The following is a 6,696-nucleotide window of genomic DNA, read 5'->3' as shown; positions in this document are numbered from 1 at the left end:
GTGTTCCCTCCGACTACTCAACCCCAAAGGAAGGCAACCAGCCACCCTTGCCTCTGAATCCAGGCAAAGCACCACTCATACAAGGTGCTGCGGTAGGACTGGTGATGGGGTGGGCAGCTCAGTGCTGAACAGGTCCCCCACTTTCTTCCAGGTGTGACATGTGGCATCTGGTTTCTCTGGAGTTCTGGACTCTCCTGGTGACTGTTATTTTCTCACTCATGCTGGCTGAGGTTAGGATCCCAAGACTCCAATGGGCTACTAGTTTTAATTTATAGCTCCCTGATTTCTGTGGATGAGAATACTATCATACCTTTGTTGTCTGTTTAGATTCTCTGGTTCATCGAATGCTCTTTCGAGCCTTTTTTGATCACTTTATATGTGGCTCTCTGCCTTGTCTTACTCCCATGTAAAGTTCTTCAAATATCCGGACTGTAACTGCCCCTCAGTTTCAGAGCAGCACTTGTTCCAGAACCACTCTCCCAACTCCTTGCAGATACCAAAACCTACAAAAGTTCAAATTCCTATAAAAATGACATGATGTTTGCATGTAAGCTATACGTGTCCTTCCACATACTTCAAGTCATCTCTAGATCTTGAATAATAACCACCTTCTTCAGTGGAGTCTTTGGTTTTTGTTTGTTTGCTTGTTTGTTTGATTTCTTTTTTTCTTTCAGTACCAAGGATTAAAGCAGGGCCTCTCACATATGTTGAGAAAATGCTCTAAGGGCTGGAGCTGCACCCAGTGGCTGCAGTGGCGAAGCAGGAGCAACCCCCGGCTTCCCTCCCTGATGCGGGCAGGGAGCGGGCAGCGCTCCTTGGACACCTGAAGGGTCCTGGGGTTTTTCTTGTTGTTGTTTTATTTTAAGCAATTCTCAAGGTTTCCAGCTCAGTGGAGAAGTGCCCCCCACCCAACACTCCTGCTTCACTTCCTGCTCTTCCTCCTCCTCTTCCTCTCTTTGCTCTCCCCTACTCCTTCAGGATCAATTTTGGTTAAATTTTTTGTCCCTGTCTTGCGCCCAATCGGGTCACCCTCCAGCTTTTGTTTTATGGTTTTTTGGTGGGTTTTTTTTTGGGGGGGGGGGTTATTTTACTTTCTTAGGGTTGCTTACCTCTGGTTTTTGTTGTGTGTACAAATAGAGAACTTGGCAAATACGAACACTGTGCCTAAATTATATAGGGTTATGATTAAAGTTGTTATTATGATGTGAGAGGTATCTTTCTGGATGATGGAGCAGATGAACAAGTCTTGATGGAACTAAAAACTGTATGGGAGAGTAAACTGATGCAGTGTACGGCAGAAGGTGGATTTCATTCAGAACAGCAGCTTTTATTGCAAGTTCAGCAACAATGTCAACCCCAGCAGCAGCAACACTGTCACCACCACCAGCAGCAGCCAGCACAACCTCAGCAGACAGCACCTCAGCAAGCCCAGACCCCTCAGGCTCATCCCTGCATCGCAGCAAGCCAGGGCACCACAAGTTATTGTTCCTGATTCTAACCTGATACAACATATTAATGCCTCAAACTCAAGTTCCTCTGCTACTGCTGCTACCTTGGCCCTCCCTGCAAGTGTGACTCCTGTTCCACAGATACTAACACACTCAGGCCCGCTTCTTCAGGAGATCAGAGCAACCAGCGCTGCCCAGCATATCTTTCAGCCTCAGCAGTCAGTGGTTCTACAACAATAGCTTATACCACAAATGTAGCCTGGTGGTGTACAAGCACTTGTTATACCACAGGTTTTAGCCCCTCTTCCTGGAAGACTTTCACCACAGACTGGTGCCAGTAGTCAGCCTCAGCAAACTGTATTTACAGGAAGTAAGACTCAAATTATACCTATGACAGTGGAGGCACCTCCTCCAGCACAAGCACGAATACCTGCAGCTGGTCAACAGCAACCATAGGCACAGCCTCACCTACTGGAAACCCAAATACCAAGTTCAGTCACCCAAGTATTGTAATCTTCTTTCTAGCTTTCCTCACAATCCAAAAAGTTATATTTGTAATCCCATGAGATATTACTGGAATCCCAGCCGGTCAATTCCAATCTACCACCACCAATGCAACCTATGGCCAAAGTAAAGACACCAAAACATATTCCAAGTTAAGGGCAGCCAAGGGCATCCAAGTGCATTTCCTGTGAGGACATGTGGACAAAGGCCTCAATCCTAGGCCTCTCCCAACATTTATTCTCTTGTGAAGAAAGGGGGTTGTCACTCAGTGATGAGTGATAGTCAGGATGTCAGGGATTACTGAGTAACTTGAGCTGGCTGACCAGGTGCAAGGATGGCATCTCTAATTTGCAGAGATAAAGACATGCAGAAGGATCAATTTACATAACCTGATTAAGGTAACCCTGGAATTGTTTTGGGGGGGGGCTACTTTTTTGGCTTGTGATATGCAAACTCTTGTGCCTGAGGAGTCATAGCTTCTTATCTTGAGGCTCACACCCAGTTGACATTCCCAGAGCAAATTGCTCTACATCTCACCAGCTCAATCCTGTAATGTGGAGAGCACCATGCTAGGAAACAGGACTGTGTGATGGCTGGACTTTGCACCTTAGCACCTCAGCTAGCCTTATTTGCAATGCTTAGAGCCAATTGAAGGGAGAAGGAAATACCCTAGCCAGCCTTTCACATAGCAGTATAAGGAAATGAGCCTCCAAGTAATCAAAGTGACAGCAATTGTTTTGGATGCACAGGGAGTCACTGGAGTAGCTTCCCACACAACCTACCCAACAGCAAGCTCCACTGGTCTTACAAGTTGGTGGGACTGGAGATACATCATCTGAGGAAGACAAAGAAGCAGGAACAGGAGCCAGAGCAGAAGAACAAGAAGACGACTATGATGAGGATGAAGAGGAGGAAGAAGAGAAAAATGGAGCTGAAGATGGGCAAGTGGATGAAGAGCCCCCTCAACAGTGAAGATGATGTGAGTGATGAGGAAGGTCAGGAACTCTTTGACACAGAAAATGTTGTATGCCAATATGATAAGATACACAGAAGTAAAAACAATAAAAGTTTCATCTCAAGGATGGCATTATGAATCTTAATGGGAGAGATTATGTATTTTCCAAAGCTATTGGAGATGCGAAAGAGTTGCTTCTTTTCTTTTGTGAACAAAACAGAAGAAATAAAGTCGATGGTTTGAAACTTGGGACATGTACCAAACAAAATTTCACTTCTGCATGTCAGAATAGTGCAGTAAAAGCAAAGCTACTGGAACAAAGACAGCCCTTGACAGCACAAGCACCACTTCTACTGCCCAGCCATGGAACTACAGACCTGGGATTGTTGGGGTGGGGGTGGGGTTTTGTGTAGGAAAATCATAACTGTCAATTTTAAATACAGGAATTTGCCACCTCCAACGTAGGCTCAATTAGAAGACCCTTACTGGAATGAACTGAAGACACTTCTTTCTGATAAATTGAAATGACACTGCTTATTGTATGTAATATTTGGTAAAAATTACGTGTGAGCTTTTAACAAAAGGGTAAGAATTACTGTGTTGAATTTTAATTCACATATATAAGTAAACACTTTAAAACTCTTGCAGTAGGCCTTAAAATTTTTTTACCTGTTATTCTCCCTCAGTAATATATACCTCTTCCCTGCTTTGTGAAACATCTACTTAAGAGTTAAAGAAATCATAATCGATGATCACAGTTTGGAGACAAAATTTGAACCAGGAATGGATGTTTATTTTAATTAGGTTTTCATACTTGAAAGTCTTGGATTTTAGTTGAGTGGAATTAAAATTACAGCTTCAATTTAGTTGCAGAAAACCAGTTTAGTCTTATACTTCAAAAAGAAGCTTTCAATTGACCCGTCAGGAATACATTTTCATTTCAGAAAGATACCACCTAACTAAAAGTATATGTACTTGAGTTATGAACATTTTTCTTATTGGGCTGATGTGTGTGCTTATACATGCAATTAGCCTTGAAGCTAAATATTCAGATATCATTGTGTACATTGATTAAAGCATAAGGACAGGTAGCACGACCTGGGTTTTTATTAAACAATTTAGGAATTATAAAGGTTTCTTGTATTTATGAGTAAAGAATTTTTAAAATTTGTTTTAATTGAACAGGTTTTTTTAAAAGCAACTTTGTAATCTGAGGGAAAATTTGAGGGGGATGAGGGAGGAGGGCCACTAAGTACATATTTATGTCTCTTTCATTGGGTGGCTCATCTGGGCCATTAATAAGGTAGACTTGGGTTCCAGTTTGCACATGGGAAGAAGCACAGAAATTTGAGTGTATATTAAAATGATAGAAATTTTAGGATGTATATTATGAATGCAAAGCCCTATGTTTCTATAAGAGCTTTGAAGCACAATTTAGCAGTATTTTCATCAACTGCCTAGAAGAATAACAGAAATACTCAATTGACTATTGTATTCTAAGGATTAATTTGATTTCTCATGGTTTTTCTTGACAAAATTCATAGGTATTTAAGTTACTCGTGTATTGATGAGTTATTCTTTTTTTCTTCCATTTTTCTCCTATTTGCCTTGTCTTAGTTACCTTGTTACTCATTGCTAAGACAAAATACCTGAAGCCCAAGTTGGGAAAGGAAAGGTTTATTTCTTACAGTTTTTGGAGGTTTCAGTCCACACTCACTTGGCTCCAAGGCAGGTGGGCATGGTTGGACTGCAGTTCATGACGGCTGCCAACAGCAAGCAGGAACCAGAAAAGAGAGCAAGACACACCTTCTTCTTATCATTACATTACATCCTGGCTCCACCTCTTTGTGGGTGTAGCACTGACACCATCAATACAATCACTACACAATGAACAATCAAGAATGCACAATGCAAACTCATGAGGCCACAGACATAAACCAAGACACTCACCCAATGGCTTCTGAGTCCTTAAATAACCTCCCTTTAGTAAGTCTCTACAGGAATTGCTGTACACCCTCAAAACTAAGAGCCTACTTCCTGTGCCCATTTTTACCAGCTGATCATGAGCTAGGAGTTCCCTGAAGGCCTAAATGGGCCATGCCCAGCCACCTCCATGCAGCTATCAGAGGCCTAAATTCAGTCCTCGGAGCCAAACATGTGTGAGTTGATTCCCAGCACATGGGGGAAGCTTTGGAACATCACTCCCACACAGTGACACCACTCCAGCACCCCAAATCACCAGAGAACGTAAGAGAGGTCCCCAGGGGCCTAACTGGGCCATTCCCAGCAATCTTTAACCAGCTAGCTGTTGCCTGCAGTCTGCCCTGGGAGCCAAAAGTGGGCTGGGTGATTTCCAGTGCACAGGGAAAGCTTTGGAACATTGCTCAAAACCAGGAAATATGGGAAATGACAAAATGAAACAGTAAAGTGAAAGCTCCAACTTCTAGCCCAACTCAAGCAAGCCTAGAATACATGGACATAGAAGAAAATGTAAGCCATACACCTCAAATCCCTGAAATGATAACAACTGAAGTAAAGAAACAATTCCAGGAAGCTATAAAATAACTCAAATGAGAAATACTCTAACAGGTAAATGTAATGAAAGAAATGCTGAACGTATCTAAAGAAGACATAGTTAAAAATTTGGAGGAACACTGCAAAAAAGATGGAAACCCTGCATAAACAAAATAAGAAGCAAACAGAATGCATAAAGAAGATTCAAAGAGATATACAGGAAATCAAAAGTTCCATCAAAAGTTGGCAAAACCTCCTCAACAAAAGGGAAGATAGAATTTCAGACCTCGAGGACAAGATTTCAGCTAGTGAAGAGGAAAGATGTTTTAAAAATAACAGGGAATCAGAAAATAACAGTTAAACAACTGCAAGATGATGCAAAGAAAAACAACATAAATAAAATAAAAAGAAGATGACAACACAAATGATATCAAGAGACTATTGACAGAAGTAATAGCTGAAAATTTCCCAAACAGGAGAATAGAAACTGACATACAGATCAGTGAAGCATATAGAACTCCAAATAACCATAACCAAAATAAAACTACATTCAGACATATAATAATCAACATCCCAGAAATCCAACATAAGAAAGGAATATTAAACGCTGCTAGAAAGATCACCTATGAAGGAAAGCCAATCAGAATCGCAACAGACTTCTCAACACAAAAAATGACGTCAGGAAGAGCATGGAGAGGAGTATTTCAGGTGTTAAGGAAAATGACTTCCAACACAGACTGATGTACCCTGCAAAACTGTCCTTCAAAATGAATGGAGAAATAAGATACTTCCGTGAAAAGAACAGCTGAAGAACTTCATGACCACCAAACCAACTCTACAAAACATAATGAAAGACACTCTAGATAGACATAGGAAAAAAAACACTAAACAAGGCAAACAAACAGAGTGGAAAGGTAAAGAATCAACAGCAGAAAGATAACATGTCAAAAGTAAACCAATATATAACAGTTGTAACCACTAATCTAAGTGGCTTCAATTCACCAATTAAAAGAAACAGACTGGCAGAATAGATCAAGAAACAACATGGAACCATATGCTGTATACAAGAAAGCCATCTAATACAAAAGGAAACTCATAGACTGAAAATCAAAGAATAGAAAACAATACTTCATGCAACAGGATTCCCAAAAAGCAGGAGCAGCTATTCTGTTTGCAGACAATGTGAACTTCAAGAATGATCCAAAAAGATAAAGAAGACCACCTCATACTAATTAGGTGGAAAATTCAAAATGAAGAGATAATCTTAAATATATA

At 41.0% G+C, this 6,696-nt stretch overlaps 1 pseudogene; it reads left to right on the top strand.

Annotated features, from left to right (window-relative positions):
- The first annotated feature begins 1,139 nt into the window (after positions 1 to 1,139).
- Positions 1,140 to 3,320, top strand: LOC100732523 (transcription initiation factor IIA subunit 1-like; annotated as a pseudogene).
- The last annotated feature ends 3,376 nt before the right edge of the window (positions 3,321 to 6,696 follow it).

This window comes from Cavia porcellus, unplaced genomic scaffold (assembly GCF_034190915.1).
Source record: "Cavia porcellus strain 051 isolate PalLab524CR breed Dunkin Hartley unplaced genomic scaffold, mCavPor4.1 scaffold_1, whole genome shotgun sequence".
Classification (NCBI taxonomy): Eukaryota; Metazoa; Chordata; class Mammalia; order Rodentia; family Caviidae; genus Cavia; species Cavia porcellus.
This window is presented reverse-complemented; position numbering and strand designations above follow the sequence as displayed.